The sequence below is a fragment of the Mobula hypostoma genome, chromosome 1 (assembly GCF_963921235.1).
Source record: "Mobula hypostoma chromosome 1, sMobHyp1.1, whole genome shotgun sequence".
Lineage (NCBI taxonomy): Eukaryota > Metazoa > Chordata > Chondrichthyes > Myliobatiformes > Myliobatidae > Mobula > Mobula hypostoma.
In genome coordinates, this window is record NC_086097.1 from 47,319,680 (window position 1) to 47,339,467 (window position 19,788).

Consider the following 19,788-nt stretch of genomic DNA (forward strand, 5'->3'; position numbering starts at 1 on the left):
AAGATCGAGGGCTGGAGAAGAAAGAATCTGATAGGAGAGGAGAATGGACACAGGAGAATGTGGGGATATGGCCTGTGAGCCAAGGGAGCAGTAACCCAAAATAGTTTGTGAACCACTGATCTAGATTCTATGGTGACTCATCATTCCCCTCATTGGGATTCTTTGACATGTACAGAAATGAGCAACTTGTTAGTCATGGAATACTACACCACAGAAATAGGCTCTTCGGCCCATCTAGTTCATGCTAAACTACTAATCTGCTAGGCCCATCAACCTGCATGTGGACCATAAACCTCCATATCACTCCTGTCCATGTTCAGTACCTATCCAAATTCTCTTAAATATTGAAACCTGCATCCACCACTTTCACTGGCAACTCATTCCACACTCTCACCACCCTCTGAGTGATGAAGTTTCCCTCATCTTCCCCTCAAACATTTCACCTATCTTCCCCTCAAACATTTCACCTCTCACCCTTAACTCATGACCACTAGTTCTACTCTTACCCCACCTCAATGGGAAAAGCCTGCTTGCATTTTCCCTATCTATACCCCTCATAATTTTGAATACCTCTGTGAAATCTCCCCTCATTCTCCTATGCTCTAGGGAATAAAAAGTCCAAACCTATTATTAGTCTAAACCTGGTCAACCTTTTCCTTTAATTCAGGTTGTCAAGCAAAAGCAACGCCTTTGAAAATTTTCTTTGCACACTTTCAAAGGTATTAATATCTTTCACGTCAGGAGGTGACCAGAACTGCACAGAAGTTGGGTCTCTCCAAAGTCTTATACAACTTCAGCATAACATTCCAACTCCTGTGCTCTGTCCTCTGATTTCGGAAGGCCAATGTGCCTAAGTTGTCTTTATGACCCTATCTACTTTGCCACCACTTTCAAGGAATTATAGGTCTGTATTCCCAGATTGCTTTCTTCCACCATACTCCTCAGTGCTCTACTGTGTAAGTCCTACCCTGGTTTGTCCTCCCAAAGTGCAACACCTCACATTTTTCTGCATAATATTCCACCTGCCCTTTTTCAGCTCATTCTCCAGCTGGTCTAGGTCCTGCTGAAAGCTTTGGTAGTCTTTCTTGCCATTAACTATGTCCCCTATCATGGTGTCATCCCGAAATTTGCTGATCCAGTTTACCACAGATAATTGATATAGGTGACAAAGAACAATGGACCCAGCACCAATCCCTGCAGCACACCATTAGTCACAGTCCTCCAGTAAGAAAGGCATTTATTTTCTGCCACTTTCTGGTTTCTCCCACAAACCCAATGTTTAATCCAATTTACTACGTCATCCTGAATGACAAGCAAGTGAAACTTCTTGATCGACTTCTCATGTGGAACCTTGTCAAGGGCCTTGCTGAAATCCATGTAGGCAACATCCACTGCCTCACCTTCATTAACTTTCTTGGTAGTATCCTTGGATTGGTTTGACATGACCTACCCCGCAGAAAGCCATATTGACTATCCCTAATCTGTCCCTGTCTATCCAAATACTTGTATATCCGGTCCCTTAGAATACCTTGTTCCAGGAAATGAAAACTCTAAACTTCAATTCAGTGCTTTGAAGTATTAACAACTAATTGTTTATTTAAGAGTGGTGAAGACTTCATGCTCAACAAAACCTGCAACTGGAACAGCAGATGGGCAGAAAGGAAGGAGGGACGAGTGGAATACAAATAGAAATGTTACATTTTGCAATCCTTTTAGTCTGGCATACACCTTAGCTGTAACCTTCAGCAATATTATGTCAACCTACACATATTTCCATCACATCTTTGATTCAAACTCCAGCCAATTAGCATTAGAAGATACATTTGAAAAGCTTTGCAGCTTCTTTAAGGAGACAGTAGCAATAATCTCGAAGAGGGTTCTCACCTCAGTCCCATCTAAACTTTGTTTTCTTTTCTCCTGCAGTTTTGTTTCCTTATTTTATCTTCACCCTTCTCCCTCTTCATTTCATTTTTTACCTCCTGTTTGTCTTCCGTTTTTTAAAACTTTTGTTTTATTTTGCCTTGCTCTATTTCCTTTTATAAATCTGTTATTCATCAAGTCAAAGAACAGAGAAATAGTCTCTTCAGTCCACTGTATCAGTGCTGGGCATTAAGTACCTGTCTACACTAATCCTATTGCCCTTTGCCTTCTATACCAGGCATTTCGAAGACTCATCTAATTATTCACTAAATCTGAGAATACCTGCCTCTACCATTCCCCTCAGACAATGCATTTCGTCCAATCTCTAGGTGAAAAATAATTTTCCTTGAGTCTCCTGTAAAACAGAGCCTTGCTTTAATCCTTTGTCCTCTGGTCATAAGCATCCCTGGTACGTAGAACAAAAATAAAAGGAGCCCAAGAGTGGAAAGTTTTGAGGTACAGCTTTGCAGTACTTTGAAGATGGCAGTTGAGAAAGTGGCTACAAAAGGACACAGAATCCTAGGTTTTATAAACAGAGGCACTAAGTAGAACATCAAGGTATAACAAGGAACCCTTTTAAACAAAAATGCTGGTTCTACTACAACTAGTTTAATGTGTCTGATTGTTGGTATCCTCTCTAGGATTTATAGAGCATGCAGAAGAGATTTTCCAGAATGATTACAGGGATGAAGGGCTTTGGTTAGGTGGATAAACTGGATTGTTCTTAGAACAGAAGATGGTTGTGAAGTACTTATAACCATGGTGGGTGTAGACTAAACAGGTAGAAGTATGCTGGCAGATGGGATGAAGGTAATTGAGAAAAGAACCAAAATGACATGAGGAAAAACATTTTTATTCAGTGAGTGAAGTTTTACTCCCTGGGCTAGTCTGGGGCTTAGATTTCAATTGTACTGATTAAAAGACAGCTGGCGTGTTTGCTGAAAGGAAAGAATTTGCAGGAAGTGGGCACTGATGTGAGACCTACTGGGTTGCTCTTGTATAGAGCCGGTACAGACCGTATGAGTTGAATGGCCACCTTCTGTGCCAGAACCATTCTGTGCTTCTGTGATTCATCAGAATAGGATTTGCATTCTACACGTGTAAAAGTATCATCCGGGGTCACCAAACAATTGCGCTGTTTAGATGTTAAATTGAATAATGCTTGGACAAAGATGCAGGGCTTTGGGAGAGAGTATGAGTGGGATTAGTTTTATATAAATCTAGCAAAGAACCAGGGCAAACACAATTAGCCAAGTAGCCTCATTCTGAGTTGTTTCTGCACTATTTCTTGTCAGAACTTACACTGGACTAGTGACAAAAGAGGACCTCATCAATTTTTTTGATAAAAATACTTAAAAGGAAAGCTAACACTACAAGGAGTCAATAAATTAAACAACTAAAGACTCCACCCCATCACAGCCATTCCCCCTTTTGCTTCTCCAGCCTTCTTCACAACTTATTTCCCAACTAGGCCTAAAGCCTTAAATGTTAACTCTGCCTCTCACTCCACAGATGCTGCCTGACCTCCTGAGTGAAGCATTTTGTTTTTTTTTAAACAGGAAGTGCTATACATGAATTACAGTTATAAAAGTAGTATGTCTAATACCTTTGAGATTTTAGATATTAGTAAAAAGTAAAATTTTTAAAATATTTTTTTCTAATAAAGCAACTGTGTAAATTGGATTGAACGAGAAGTTCAGAGTCCATTATTTTGCACCACTGTGGAAGAGGCATATTTCCTGGAAATGTTTCTGCTTTGATTTTTGTATTCACTTCCACCCTGCTGGATATGCTTCATAACTTAGGTTTTAGAAGTCTATTTTTGCAGCTTTTACTGTGAATATTTTTAAGTATTACGTAAGCACAATATTTAACAACGGGCAATTTTCATATTCAAATTTCTTGTATCCTGAGGCTTTGTTGACCTTGACAGGCTGTGTTTTAGACTTCCACAGTTTTGAAGAGATTTGAATTTTTTTTAAATTGTCCTACAGCATGCATAATTTCCTTGATAACAAACAGAAATGTCATGCGATGTGACGATTGCCTGGATTGTCAAGTTCAAACAAAGTCATGAATATAGAACCATAATACCTGAGCAGATTTTCATTCTCAGACAGAACCTCAACAGATTAATTATCATTGGAAATGCATTGTTGATTACGTTCTTGATTTACATTGTAAATTGAAGCCCAGGAAACAAGCTGCTTGACTAGAATATAATTATAATGCAAGCAGGCAGAGACTTCTTAAGGTGTTTAAGGGGAAGTGCTACCAGAATGGTATACTGCAACAGAAAAAAAACAGCGAAAATAAATGATCTTCCAATAAAAGAGAGCAGCCAGAGAATTTGCCTCCTCGGAAACAGCAGAGTAAAAAGCAAACCTTCTTAAATCTGAAATGCTGAATGTTTAAGTGAGCATAAGCGTTATCACAGAACATAGAATAGTACAGTACAGGAATGGGCCTGTCAGCCCACAATGTTGTGTGGAAACAGCTAAAAAGTAAATAAATAAAACCCCAAAACTAATCCCTCCTATCTACACAATGTCCATTTCCCTCCATCTTCCTCACATTTGTGTGTCTATGTAAACGTCTCTTAAAAGCCTCTAATGTATTTGTCTCTACCACCACACCAGGTAGTGCATTCCAGGCATTCACCACTCTCTGAGTAAAAAAACTTGCATCCCCTTTCAACCAATGCATGCCCTCTGGTATTAGATATTTCTATAATCTTAAAAACCTCTATCAGATCTCCCTTCAGTCTCCGCTACTCCAAAGAAAACAAGACAAGTTTAACCAGCCTGTCGTGATAGCACCTGCCCTCTAGACCAGGCAGTATCCTGATAAACCTCTTCTGCACCTTCTCCAAAGCTTCAACATCCCTGTAGTGGGGTGATCAAAATTGCATGTAATACTCCAGACATGAGAAAATCTGCAGATGCTGGAAATCCAAAGCAAAATGCGTTTTGTCCCCTTGTACCCGCCATGACGCCAAGCTCTTCTTCCATTGCCTCCATCTCTGTGCCTACTTCTTTGCCAAGGACTCTCCAGCCTGCACTGATGACCCTTTCTCCTGTCTTCAACCCTGCTCTTCTTCATGGACACCCCCACTCTGGTCTTCTGCCTGCTCTGGATCTTCTTATTGCCAACTGCCGATGAGACAGCAACCATTTTGACTTTAAAACTCTCTCCGGTTCTAACCTCTCTTCTTCTGAGCTTAGTGCTCTCCACCCTTCCCGCATTAATCCCAATCTCACTATCAACCCACAGATAAAGGGGGTGCTGTAGTAGTCTGGCAGATTAGCCTCTACCTTGCTGAGGCCAGGCGGCAACTCTCAGACACCTCCTCTTACTTAACCATTGAATAAGACCCCACTAAGGAGCAGCAGGCCATTGTCTCCCACACCATCACCAACCTCATCGACTCTGGGGATCTGCCACCCTCCGTCACAAACCTCATAGTTCCCTTACCCTGCACCTCCCATTTCTACCTCCTTCCCAAGATCCATAACCTGCCTGTCCAGGTAGACCCATTTCTGCCTGCTCCTACCCCACTGAACTTGTGTCTGCATACCTCAGCTCTGTTTTATCCCCCCTGGTTCATTCCCTTCCTACCTGCCTCTGTGACACTTCACACGTTCTTGATCTTTTCAATGACCTTAAGTTCCCTGACACCGAACATCTCATTTTCACTATGGATGTCCAGTCCCTATACACCTCCATCCCCCATCAGGAGGGCCTTAAAGCTCTCCACTTCTTTCTGGACAACAGACCCAACCAGTTCCCCTTCGCCACCGCTCTCTTCCATCTGGCGAAACTGATCCTCACCCTCAATAATTTCTCCTTTGGTTCGTCCCACTTCCATCAAAACAAAGGTGTAGCCATGGGCACTTGCCTGGATCCCGGCTATGCCTGCCTTTTCATCGGCTACGTGGAACAGTTCATGTTCAAAGTTTACACTGGCATCGCTCCCCAACTCTTTCTGCACTACATTGATGACCGCATTGGTACTTCTTCCTGCACCCATGCTGAGCTCATTGATTTTATCAACTTTGTCTCCAACTTCCAGCCTGCCCTCTAACTTACTTGGTCCATTTCCAACACATCTCTCCCCTTTCTCGATTACTCTGTCTCCATCTCTGGAGAGAGTCTATCTACTGACATATCTTATAAACCCACTGACTATACCTCTTCTCACCCTGCACTTGTAAAAATGCCATCCCTTTCTCTCAGTTCTTCCATCTCCAGTGTATCTACTCTCAGGATGAGACTTTTTATTCCAGAACAATTGAGATGTCCTCCTAAGAAAAGGGCTTCCCTTTCTCCACCATCTACGCTGTCCTTACCCACATCTCTTCCATGTTGCGTACGTCTGCCCTCACCCCATCCTCCTCCTGTCACACCAGGGGTAAGAGCACAAGACCATAAGACATAGGAGCAGAATTAGGCCATTCAGTCTGTCAGGTCCGTTCTGGCATTTCATCATGGCTGATTCTGAATCCCACTCAAACCCATACACCTGCCTTATCCCCATATCCTTTGATGCCCTGACCAATCAGGAATCTATCAACTTCCACCTTAAATATACTCATGTACATGGCTTCCACCCCAGTCTGTGGCAGAGCATTCCATAGACTTACTACTCTCTGGCTAAAAAGATTCTTCCTTACTTCTGTTCTAAAAGGTTGCCCCTCAATTTTGAGGCTGTGCCCCGTAGTTCTGGATACACCCACCACATGAAACATCCTCTCCATATCCACCTTATCTGGTCTTTTCTGAGACTAGGGGCCCAAACCTATTGAAAACACTCCAAGTGCAGCTTGACTAGTGTCTTATAAGGGATCAGCATTATCTCCTTGCTTTTATATTCTATTCCCCTTGAAATAATTGCAACATTGTATTCGCCTTCTTTACCACAGACTTGACAAGTAAATTAACCTTCTGGGAGCCATCTGGGATAGGGTTCCTCTTGTCCTCCCCTACCACCCCATTAGCTTCTGCATCCACTACATAATTTTTCATAACTTCCACCACGGTCCCACCATGAAGCATATCTTTCCCTCCCCCCACTTTCAATTTTCCACAGGGATTGCTCCCTACACGACTCCCTTGTCCACTCATCCCAATAACTTCTCATAATTGCCCAACCCCTCTCCTCCACCATTCCCCCACTCGTTTCTCTGTCTCACCTTATCTCCTTACCTGCCCTTTACCTCCTTCCTTGTGCTCCTCCCCCTTTTCTTTGTTCCATGGCCTTCCCCGTCAGGTTCCCTCTTCTCCAGCCCTATATCTCTTTCCCCAACTTCCCAGCTCTTCACTTCACCCTCTGCCTCTCCTAGTTTCTCCTATCATCCTCTACCTTGTATTTCTTCCTCCCCTCCTCCTGCCATCTTCTTACTCTGACTTCTCCTCTTCCTTTCCAGTCCTGATGAAGGGTCTCGGCCAAAAATGTTGACCGTTTACTCATCTCCATAGATGCTGCCTGGCCTGCTGAGTTCCTCCAGCATTTTGTGTGTGTTGCAATACTCTAGATGCGGCCTAACCAGAGTTCTATAAAGTTGCAACATAACCTTTTGATTTTTATACTCAGTGCCTCAACTATTAAAAGCAAGCATTCTATAGCCTTCTTAATCACCTGTGCAGCCACTTTCAAGGAGCTGTGAACTTGGACCCCAAAATCTCTCCTGCTCAGCATTATTGTTAAGGGTCTTTCCCTTAACAAGAGGAACAGAGTACACGGTTAATCATTTCATTAGCAAATCAAATTTTTATATAGTAATTGCCGTAGCTCTGTTTGAATTATCTTCATAAGTAGATGTATACCATTCTGTTCCAGCCCAGTTAGTTCCAGGATTTCCTTCTTTGATGATCAAAGGGAAAGATTATCTTTTCCTCCTATTAAAAAACCGTAAGGTTTAAATCACCTTGAATGCTGGGCCTACAGATCCTGTTGGTTACCAAAGGTTACCAGAAGTAGAGACAAAGTTCCTTATTCCTTGGTGTTAATTGTTAAAATTATTTCCAACAAAGAACATCATCACTTTTCCAAAGATGTGATCAATCCTATGCATTTCTAACAAATGTCCATCCAGTTGCCATCAGTGTGGCTGGGTTCATTGGAGAGTTGTCTTAACCAGACGAGACAGGACATTACAAAAGCATGAATTCATGTGAGTTAAAACATTTACACGCAGCTAAGTTCATGTCAAAGTCCAAAAGGGTGCAGCTCTTCTGGTACCTTGAGTTCCTATATCACCTTGTGCAATAAATAGTGTACTGTATTGTACTAAAATCAAACTGTGTGTAGTATCTGAATTATTTCCATTTTCAGTATTTTTCTTACTTTTAGTCATGCTGCAGGGATAGAACTGATTAGTTGGTTCAGTGAGTTCCATGAGTGAAATGTATTTCGATATTGCCTGTACTATATGTACCTTATTAATTTGTACCTTTTAAATGTCTGATTTTTATTTCCTAGATATAAGTTAATATGCTTCCTTATTTGCAAGTATTGAGAAGTCCATGTCCTTCATAATTCCGTCAATGAAAATTAAACCAAGTTTCAGAAAGTCTTTGAAGAATTAATCTGTAAAGTCTTTTACCAAAGGTGACCTGATTTTTAGGTCACATTTGGGAGAGGCCAATTTTAGTTCATTAAATTAAGAAAAACATTTTGATTATTTATATAAATAGGTAATAATCTTTATGAAAACTCTTCTCGTGTAACTTTGGTATCTTTTAGGTTTTGGAGGCGCAATAATTCATTTAACAGCCATATTAGTAAATGCAACCGATAATGCAGGAATCTAAATTTTACTACAGTTGCTTGACCCAGTTCTGAGCTTAAATCTATCATCACAAATTATAAATTTAGTAAACTAACCATGCTTTCTGCAGGGCACCTTCACAGCTGAGTTATTATCAGTCGAACTGTGCATTTACGCATTTGTAACCTACACTGGTGATTTGAGTTACTATGGCAACAAGGGGACTAACCCTAGAGATGAATAGTTCTGTATTTGCGGTCTGTGCCTGCAAAGTCATTTCAGCTCCAAGCTCGTGCTGAGGTAATGTTCCTTTGTATGAGGAAGACCTGTATTTCATAGAGCTTATCACTTAAATTACCTTGCACTAATCTATATTTTATCATTGAAGTGAGAGCTGCGGTACAGTCGGCACCTGGCATAGCAATGCCGTCTGACCTGTGCAAGCTATTAAACAACGATCAGTATTTTTAGAAGTGAGCTAGATGGAGAAATAGGAGCAATAATTTTAATGTACATTAACAAAATTATAAAAAGGTGGCTGTTCATCTGAGAGAAAATCATAGATCAGTTAACGTCTCTTATTTTGAGGTTGATAGTTAACAGGAACCATTCTCATATGACGTGGGGGGACAGTCACCCTATTAAGTCTGCTCTCTGGGTAATGCCTTCACATCCGTTCTCTCATTTATTTTCCAGTAACTCATTCTCTCTCACATCCCAACATGAATCTCCTGCCACCCTCTGTTACAAGGGGTGATTTGCTGTTGCAATTTACCTTACTAATTAGGATGTTGAGGAACGCAGGAGCCGACTGACACCCATATAGGAAACACACACAGTCACAGACAGAGCATGCGAATGTCACGCAGGGTTCAAACTGAGCCTGGGTTGCTGGAGCTGTGAGGCAGAAGCACCACCTGCTTTATTCCTCTGTCCTCCAAAATATCAAAAGGTTTGGGATGAAATGAAAAGCTTTTTGTTTTAAAGCCACTGTGAGATGCAACAGCTATACAATCAGTCTGAAGAAAGGCTTGCCTCAGCATGAGTAACTGTGAACCATGAATTATTATTAAAACCCCATATAGCTTCCAGTCTGCCATCCTGTGTTGACTGGGCCCAGCTGTGACACCAGGTTCACTAGTGTGGGTGACTCTAACTGCCTAAGCATCATTTAGGATTAGACGATAAATACAGGCCTTACTAGAAATGTTTACAAAAAGCACTGCATGAGTAAAAATGCCGGAAAAACATTCCTCTGTAGTAAAAAAAAAGCCTTTTTAAACTTAAGAGTCTTGAAAAATTGTACTGTGGAATTGTAGTGACCTATACTAGGAATCTGAATGTCACATAGCTTGGCTAAAAGTACTGATACATGACTTTTTACAAGTCTTAAAGTCCTGCCTAATCAACAGCACATAGTCATGTGTTAGATTTGTTTGTTTAGAAATATATAACCTTATGCTGATATGTTTTTGGTGCAGTGGGCAATCTAACACCATGAGGGACGTCTGCATCCATAGATTAATTTATTATCATTAATTATACATTAACATGTTTAAGAAAATTAAGAGATGAAGCTGAACTGCTAACCACTTGTGTAGAGATCACGCGTGAATCTAACATTTAATACTCATGGTTTTCTTAAACTGCATGCTTTTTGTTTCAGAACTTAGTTATATTATTTTGGAATTTCATTCCAGTTTTTAAATCATAGAAACTACAGCACAGAAACAGGCCTTTTGGCCTTCTTGGCTGTGCCGAACCATTTTCTGCCTAGTCCCACTGACCTATAGAAACCATAGAAACTATAGCACAGTTAGCCACCATTTTATTTTATTAGGGCTGTGCTACCATAAAGTGCCTTGAAGTTGCACCTTTAATATAACTAGCAGTAAAGGGCAGAGTGAATAACACTCTCCCTATGCTTTTGGATAGAGCTCCAGAGTTTTCTTGTCAGTATTTTCTTCTGTCTCATGCTGACCTGGAGGGATGGATGCTGGCTGGGGAGTGTTTCCATGGACACTAACCACCTTCCGTTGCCTTACCATTATCCATGCATGACTTTTAATAATGGGATCTGGCAGGAGGCAACACATTCATCCAATCCTACCCTCGCTCAACCTCCCCACAGTCACACTTCCAGCAGGGATTTCTAGATAACGTTTACGAACAGCATAAGGCTGTTACTCCCTTCCCACCATGGGTAAAGAGGCAAATTATAGCAATAAGCTAACTCACTGAGAGCTGTTGGTTAAAGTTATAACCTTTACTAATCAATGGGTAAACTTGCTGAACCTTGAGGGAAGCCCAGTTGTAATACTAACTAATTTCTTTATAATGCAAGCATTGTCCTTCCCAGTTTGCTTGCTCTGAAAGATCAGATAATGGAATAAAAGAGCCAGGGTAATACCAAGTACAAAAGGTCAGCGCAATCGAAACCCCTCAGCTCCATTCTGCAAGGTATTTTCTCTTCCCCTTTAAAGCCCTCATATTTAGTCTTTGGGTTTTTGTTGTGTAAGTGGAAAAGCAACAATCCTCTTCTATTCTCTCCCCCCTCCCCTTCCCTCCCCTCCCCTCCCCCAGTGAAAAACAACTAACTATGAGAGGCTGATTTGACTCTGAAGTTTCCCTCAACACAGAGAAGCTTCACCTCTCCACTGGGTGCCTCTATTAAGTAGGTTAGTTAACAGCTACAGCCCACGCCATGGGAATCTTCGGCAGTAGCTTGAAGGTATCCTAATATACAGATTATTTTCTGGTGTGGCAGAACTAGTGATTTGCATATTCCATTTAGAATTACATTTAAGAAACTTTATAAACTATACATCTTCTTCCTTGATTCGGAGCATAACGGAAATAGAAATACTTCAGAAGCTTTTTCTAGTGATATTATGTTTAGCTCCATTTGTAAAAGATCTGAGAAATCTGACTTCTTCTAAATAAGAAGTGGTCCCCACTATGTGGGGGGGGGGTGTTGTTGCACTCCTAGAAAACAAACCAGATTGTGGTTTTCCATAATGCAAAGAGGTGGGGAAGGACCACGGTTTAGGTTTCTCCACCTGCGGGAGTGGGAGGGGTCGGGTGGCGGGGAGTATACATCTCAACAATGATGTGGTAAGGTGAACAACTGGAGTGCCACGTGGGTGGCCATAAATATGGATATGTACTGACTATAATGGAAACGTACGTAAAGGATGGGAAGTTATTGAATGGTTTATTGTATATATTTATTTTTGAATAAAGTATATTTTGAAATTAAAAAAACATGACTTCAAAGACATGTTAGAAAAATAACTTCTTAAAAAATTTACTTTTTCCCATATGAATTCTGAGGGAGCAAATTTTATTCCATATATCAAAATTTTAGGCAGAAATTTGCGAATTCTGCATGGTAAATTTCCATTCCTCAGCTGCCATAATGCAGGGGTCACCTTTAATGAAAAGAGAGACTTGTATTTCTATAATGTCGTTCACTGCTTCCACTAATCCCAAAGAAATTTTGCAGCTAATGAAGTTCTTTAGATATGCGATGCAGGATCATCATTGTTTTGGTTTGTAATTCCAAAAACTAATTGAAAGAAAAACGCCGGAGCTGGGATGTTTTGTCTACTTAATTTTTCTTTAGTGAGGCGCTCACGTATGATGTGGTGGCATAATGACATATGCCATTCACATACTTTTACATATAACCTGTAAACAAAGAATACATAATCAAACAAAATATTTACAATATTACTGAAATATTAAATATATGACACTGTTCCTCCTCCTCCTTATTTAACTATAAACTCTAACCCTAATGCACCTCAACTCAAATATGTAACGTATTGCTCTCTAGTCACCTAAGTATAAATAATAAACATATATACACATACAGTATACTATATAATACAACTACTATATAGACATCCACAGCATAGTAAATTTTAAATTGCCCCATTTAAAGCTAAAGATTTAATCACTGTTGAGGATTTCCTACTCTTGTGGGAGAACATTTTTCCTGAAAAGGGAGTGGAGGTCACTCTGCTTGGCAGGTGAGACTTGCGGCTGTGAATCTGGGGCCCCTCCATGGTGATTGTAGGAGTTGATTCCAGGACTGCAGGAAGTGGTTCCTACAGCTTTGGATACCTTTCTTCTGGATGTGTTGGCATTCCAAACAGTGCATAGGAAGATACTAGATCTTCTGATCTACCCCAGGCCACCAGACAAAGCTTCAAGCCAATGCTTCATTTTTACCATATCTAGCTGACCAGCATCTAGCTCCTCCAACATTTTAACTCTGAGCTTGGATGGTACAACAGCTCTCAATCCCCACATAAGGCAGCCCCTTTCAAGGGCAAGTTCATTCCAGCGTTTGTAAAAATGAAGCAACAGAAATTTTTGCTGCATAGTCAAGCCCATTTCAGTTTCATGTAGACCTGAGACAGTGTCGGGCATTTCTGGTTTCCCTTTGGATAATCTCTGCCATAATAGGGAGAATATGTTAAGAAGAGTGTCTTTTTTAGTAAATTTTTCAGATATTTCCTTTAGCAAGGATAACCAGGACAATCCATCAGCATTTCCGTTAGTTGTCCTCTTGAATCTGATCTTGTAATTGTGTGTCCTCCAAGAAACAGAGCCCATCTCTGCATTCAAGCTGCTGCTGGTGTGGAACACCTTTCTGTGGATTGAAAATGGACACAAGTGGTTTTATGATCAGTAATGAGGGTAACCTCTCTCCCATGCAAGTATCCTAAACCAGAGTGAATGGCATGACTTCACTCATAACAAGTGAAGTGACTGCACCTATATCATAAGGCAAGGTTTCACAGCCAAGCTTCACCGGACAATGTGGATCCCAATGTGTGAGTACAGTGTCTGCTAGCACCATTTTCTTTGCTTTTAGAAAGCCACCTCACATTGCTTCATCCATTGCCATTTCTTCCCAATCTGTAGTAATGAGTTCAAGGGGTGGAGCACAATTGCCAGGATTGGCAGGAACCTGTTGTAGTAATTGACAAATCCTAAAAAGTGTCAAACTGTGACATGTCCTTTGGCCTTGGGGCATCTAGCACTGCTTGAATTTTCTCAGCACACTTGTGTAATCCTTGTGCGTCAATAGTGTGACCACAGTAAGTGATGCTTGCTTTAATTAAGAATTCATACTTGTTGCATCATGCTTTGAGCCCATAATCTTCTAATTTTTTTAAACATTGTCTTGAGATTTTGGAGATGTTCCTTATCACCCTTACCGGTAACAAAAGTATCATCCAGGTAACACAGAGTGCCTGGACTGCCTTGCAGCATCTGGGACACAGCTTTTTGTCAGAGTGCATGTCCAAAAACAAGCCTATTATAGTGAGAAAGCCCTTTGTGAGTGTTTATGGAGAGGTGGACTCTTATTCCATTTCCATCTGTAAGTTGGCCTCAGCTAAGTGCACTTTAATGAAGTGTTTTCCTCCAGAAAGACTTGCAAAGATATCCTTTATTCTGAGAAGTGGTATTGATCTACTTTCAGTATTGAGTTGATAGTGATGTTAAAATCACCACTGATCCTGACATCGTTCTTGGCAACTGGAGCATTTCCTTTGAAACAATTCCTTCAGCCTCCATGCAATCTAGCTCACTGGCTATGTAATCATGGATGGTATAAGGATCCGAGCAGGCTTTGTAAAGCTTGGGTGTGCCATTTTCATTTAACACTATTTTACCCTTGATACGTTTGAGTTTTCCAATGCCACCTTTGAATACTGCTGTGGAATTATCCAGTTATCATCATCATGTGCCATATTGTGTGGCGTGGGTGCTCAGGGTCTCCATGACCATGATTCTTCCTGGCAAATGTTTCTACTGCCCTTCTTCTGGGCAGTGTCTTTACAAGACAAGTGATCGCCACCATTATCAATACTCTTCAGAGATTGTCTGCCTGCATCAGAGGTTGCATAGCCAGGACTTATGATATGCACCAGCCGTTCATACGGCCATCCACCACCCTGATCGGGGGGCTAAGCAAGTGCTACACGTTGTCCAAGGCTGACCTGCAGGGAAGCAGAGGGAAGGAATGCCTTACCCTCCTTTGATAGAGACTTAACTCTGCACTGCCACACTTCCTTTGATTTCAGTTGACTCTGTTGCAGGGGATGTGGCATGCAAGTGGCCAATCATAGCCCCGCAATGCTGGCCCTTCTGGTTTTACCACATACAAGCCCCATGTGGCTTGTTGGTTGTTGTATTTCACTGTTACAAATGTCGTTCCCACCGGAGATAGCATTTCCCCAATATAAGTTTTTAGTTGGATATCTGCAGGCTTTAGTTCAGTATGTTGGAAATGCATTTCAAGTTCGTTTTGTGGAGTGACTGAAACAGCGGAGCCAGTGACCAATTCCATTTTAATTAATTCGCCGCTCACTTCTGGTTTAAGCCATATTGCTTGTCTCTTGTTAGTTATCACATTGTAAATTTTAAGGCTATCCAGTCCTATGTCACTCTCATCATTGTCAGATTTTTCATCAGCAGCGTATAGATTAGTGCTTGTTTTGAAACTGCAACTTGACTTTTTCTTTTTTTTTCCCTTCCCCAGCCAAGTTTGTGGATGTTGAAGATAGGTGGAGGGGCAGGTAGTGTTGAGGAAGCTGGGAGGCTGCAAAGGACTTGGGCAGATTAGGAGAATGGACAAAGAAGTGGCAGATCGAATACAGTGTATGGAAGTGTATGGTCATGAACTTTGGTAGAAGGAACAAAAGTGTGGACTATTTTCTAAACAGGTAGAAAGTTTAAAAATCTGAGGTACAAGGGGACTTGGGAGTCCTCCTGCAGGATACCCTGAAGGTTAACTTGCAGGCGCAGGTGGTGGTGAGGACGACAAATGTAACTTTAGTATTAATTTCAAGAGGACCAGAATATAAAAGCAAGAATCTAATGATGAGGCTTCACTGGTGAGGCCTCACTTTGAACTTCATGAGCAGTTTTGGACCTCTTATCTAAGAAGGGACGTGCTGATATTGGGAAGGGTTCAGAGGAAGTTCACGAGAATGTTTCCAGGAATGAAAGGATGATTGTATGAGGTGTGTTTGATGGCTGTGGGTCTATACTCATTGGAACTTAGAAGAATTAGTTGGGGGGTTAATCTCATTGAAACCTATCAAATATTGAAGGCGCAAACACGAGGAATTCTGCAGATGCTGGAAATTCAAGCAACACACATCAAAGTTGCTGGTGAACGCAGCAGGTCAGGGAGCATCTCTAGGAAGAGGTACAGTCGACGTTTCAGGCCGAGACCCTTCATCAGGACGGATATTGATAGAGGAGAGGTGAAGAGGCTGTTCCGATAGTGGGGGAAATCTCGGATCAGAGGGCTCAGCAGCAGAATAGAGGGATGTACGTTTAGAACGGATGGCAACAACGCCATAGCTTCATGTGTTGATACTTCTTGCTTTAAAATAAATACATTCTAAGTCATCCAACTGACTGCAATTATGCCCAACCTACTGCCTGTCCTTCCTCACAGATGACCTATCAATTTGGTTCCCTTTCAGATCAGTTTAAACCCTTCCCAAAAGCTCTAGCAAACCCGTCCGCAAGGACATTTCCCCCCTCAAGTTCAGGTGTAACCTGTCCATTTTGTACAAGTCATACCATCACCAGAAATCATCTACAAATCTGAAAGCCTTCCTTCTGTACTAATTCTTTAGCCACACATCCTATTTCTACCCTCATTAGCACATAGCACAGATAGGAATCCAGGGATTACTACCCTTGCAGTCCAGCTTTTCAGCTTCCTACCTAGCCCCTTATATTCTCTTCTCAGAACCTCTTCCCTTTTCCTACCATGTCATTGTTACCAGTATGTACCATGACTTCTGATGCTTAAGACCAGACATCCCACCTCTCCCAGAACTTCCGGGAGTCTCCCGCATATTAATAGTGGCTCCCTGATGCCCGCAAATTATATACAATATCACGGAAATCAATTTTTTTTGAGAGCGAGCGAGAGAAAAGCAAGAGAGAGCATGAGAGCGACCACGAGAGAGAGAGCGCGAGAGCGAGCAAGAGCAGGCCGTGGCAGAGTGTTCCAAAAGAAATATAAAACGTACGTCACCCCAGATTACACTAAAGTGTACCCCTGCCTAATAGGGGTCAAAATAATGACAGTGTTGCTCGCTGCACTGTTTGCAACAGTGACTTTTCTATTGCCCATGGAGGGTTAAGATTGTAAAAGACATGTTGAGGTGAGTTTAACAGATGTCATTCGTTCATTAGCATAGCTAACATTATTTAAACTAGCTGGCCAGCTGCTAAGGAGCTACTCTATTGCAGACATCCCACCTCTCCCAGAAGTCTCCTGCAAATTGATGCTGCTACCTCCCTGAAATGAGTTTTTGCAGGGTGGGATGTCTGTTAAGACTGCTGTGGACCCAGTATGAGACATCCCTGACCCTGGCACCTAGAAGGCAACATACCATCTGGGAGTTGCTCTCACTTCCATAAAATCTCTTGTCTGTTCCCCTAACTATTGAATCCCCAATCACGACCACTCTCCTCTTCTCCCCCTTCTCATCTGAGTCACAGAGCCAGACTCAGTGCCAGAGACCTAGTTGCTGTGGTTTTCCCCGATGGGTTGTCCCCCACAAGAGTATGTCTGTAATTGAGGGGAACAGTCACGGGGCGGGGGGGCACAGTGCACTGTTCACCTTTTCCCTTTGCCTCTCCTGACAGGCACACAGCTAGCTGCTCCCTGTAGATCCTATCTATAAATTCCTCATTCTCCTGAATGATCCATAGGTCACCCAGCTCCAGCTGCACTTCCCTCAAAGTTCTGTAAGGAGCTGCACCCAGATGCACCCTACAGATGAAGCATTCAAGGAGACTGGTTGTAGGCACACCACTGCTCTGGAATCCATTCTCGCTGCTCTAGCTAAGACACTAATAAAGAAAGAAAGAGAAATTTGACAGAAACCTCAGTCTAGTCTCTGCCTGCCTTGCTGTAGCTTCTTGAGCCAAACCCACTCTAATTCTAGCCCATCCCAATGATGGCCGCTCCACTTAAACCTAGCTCCTTTTTATTGGCTCTTGACAAGTACATAATAACCCAAATGATCTCATGCTCTGCAGAAACTCCTGAAAGGCCCCGCTCACTTTTCAATTTTACTACTCTCCATAACTCATGATCTCAAACTCTGAATTTTACTTGATCTTAAATAAATTACAAAAAGAATGGAATAACTAGATTTAACATTTATGAATATTAGACAATTCCGGTGCTAATGAAATTGTTGCAAAAAACAACTATTCTCAACACTGGTACCACACAAGACTTCATCCTTAGCCACCAACCCTATACCCTGTACTCCCCATGACCGGATGGCCATATTCTGCTCCAGCTGCAACTGCAAGTTTGCAGATGATACTACCATAATGGGCCAAATCCAGAGTATGAAGGGAGATAGAGAGACTAGTGACATGATACCATAACAATAACCTTCTTCTCAATGTCAGCAAAACTAAAGAGCTGGTCGCTGAATTCAGGAAAGGGGGTGGTGCACCAACTATCTCCTGTCTACATCACTGGTGCTGAGGTCGAGCAGGTTGAGAGCTTCAAGTTCACTGGAGTAAACACCACCACAAGCCTGGCCTGGTCCAGTTATGTCTATGCCACAGCCAAGAAAGCTCACCAGTTTCTCTACTTCCTCAGAAGGCTAAAGAAATTTGGCATGTTTTGGTATCAGTTTGTGATTATCATGTATACCAACATACAGAGAGTAGCTTGCCTTACATACTGTTTATTCAGATCAAATCATTATACAGTGCATTGAGCTAGAACAAGGTAAAGTAATAACAATGCAGGATAAAGTGTAAAAGCTACTGGAAGAATTGCAGTGCAGGAAATGATGAAGTGCAGGATCATAATGGGATAGATTGTGATGCCAAGTGTCCGTCTTATCACACAAGGGGTCTGTGTAAGAGTCTGTAACATCTTATCACACAAGGGGTCTGTGTAAGAGTCTGTAACATCTTATCACACAAGGGGTCTGTGGAAGAGTCTGTAACAGTGGGCCAGAAGCTGTCCTTGAGCCTGGTGCTTTCAGGCTTTTGTATCTGATGGAAGAGGAGAGAAGAAAGGATGTCCAGGGTGATTGAGATCCTTGATTATATTAGCTTTTGCTGCCACAGAAGTACAGTATAGACAGAGCCCATGAAGAGAGGCTGCTTCCTGTGATGTGCTGAGCTGTATTCACAACTCTCTACCAAGGCAGCGAGAAGTATACACAAAGTCAATGGAGGGAAGATGGATTTCTGTGATGTGCTGAGCTGTGTCCACAACTCTGCAGTTTCTTGTGGTCAAGAGCAGAGTAATTGCGATACCAAGCCATTACACATCCTGTCAGAATGGTATATCAATAAAAATTGGTAAGAGTCAATGGGGGACGTGCTGAATTTCTTAAACCTCCTGAAGAAGTAGCGGCTTGGGGAGATTTCATGCCATGACATCAACGTGGTTGGATCAGGACGGGGTATTGGTGACGTACAGACCTAGGATCTTGAAGTTCTCAACCCTCCCAACCTTTGTTCCCTTTGACTGTCACCAATTTTTATCAATGCACCTATCCAGATGCATCAGAGCTTGGCATGGCAACTGCTTTGTCCTTGACCACAAGAAACTGCAGAGTTGTGGACACAGCTCAGCACATCACAGAAATCCATCTTCCTTCCATTGACTTTGTGTACACTTCTCGCTGCCCTGGTAAAGCAGCCAGTATAATCAAAGCCCCCACCCACCCTGGATATTCCCTCTTCTCCTTCTCCCATCTGGCAGAAGATACTTGTAACACCAGGTTCAAGGACTGTTTTGCTCCTGCTGTTATAAGACTATTGCTTGTTTCCTTAGAGTGATAGGAGTGCCTCTTGACCTCTCAATCCACCTTGTTATAATCTTGCACAGTATTTTCTACCCTGTTCCTGTTATTCTGCAATCTGTTATTGTTTCATCTTATACTGTATTACCTTAAAACACGATTATAGTGAAAAGATCTGTATGAACCGTAAGCAAGGCAAACTTTTTACTGCATCTCAGTATGTCGCAATAATAAACAAATTTGACAATTGATTTGCCAATTAAATA

The 19,788-nt window shown here is 41.9% G+C and overlaps 2 protein-coding genes and 1 long non-coding RNA gene across 4 annotated transcripts in view; 1 reads left to right on the forward strand and 2 right to left on the reverse strand.

The window, feature by feature from the left end:
* The window catches only part of LOC134346486 (uncharacterized), a 37,731-nt gene extending 28,893 nt beyond the window's left edge, over nucleotides 1–8,838 (reverse strand). Inside the window, exon 1 of the long non-coding RNA XR_010017934.1 lies at nucleotides 8,807–8,838. This is a non-coding gene — a long non-coding RNA (uncharacterized LOC134346486). The remainder of the gene's footprint in view (nucleotides 1–8,806) is intronic.
* trmt61a (tRNA methyltransferase 61A) overlaps nucleotides 1–19,788 on the forward strand; it is a 110,314-nt gene that overhangs the window by 78,479 nt on the left and 12,047 nt on the right. The window lies entirely within an intron of this gene.
* The window catches only part of bag5 (BCL2 associated athanogene 5), a 48,406-nt gene continuing 40,733 nt past the window's right edge, over nucleotides 12,116–19,788 (reverse strand). The window contains exon 2 of the transcript XR_010017928.1: nucleotides 12,116–12,380. The gene's annotated coding sequence lies outside the window, so the exon portion shown is untranslated. The remainder of the gene's footprint in view (nucleotides 12,381–19,788) is intronic.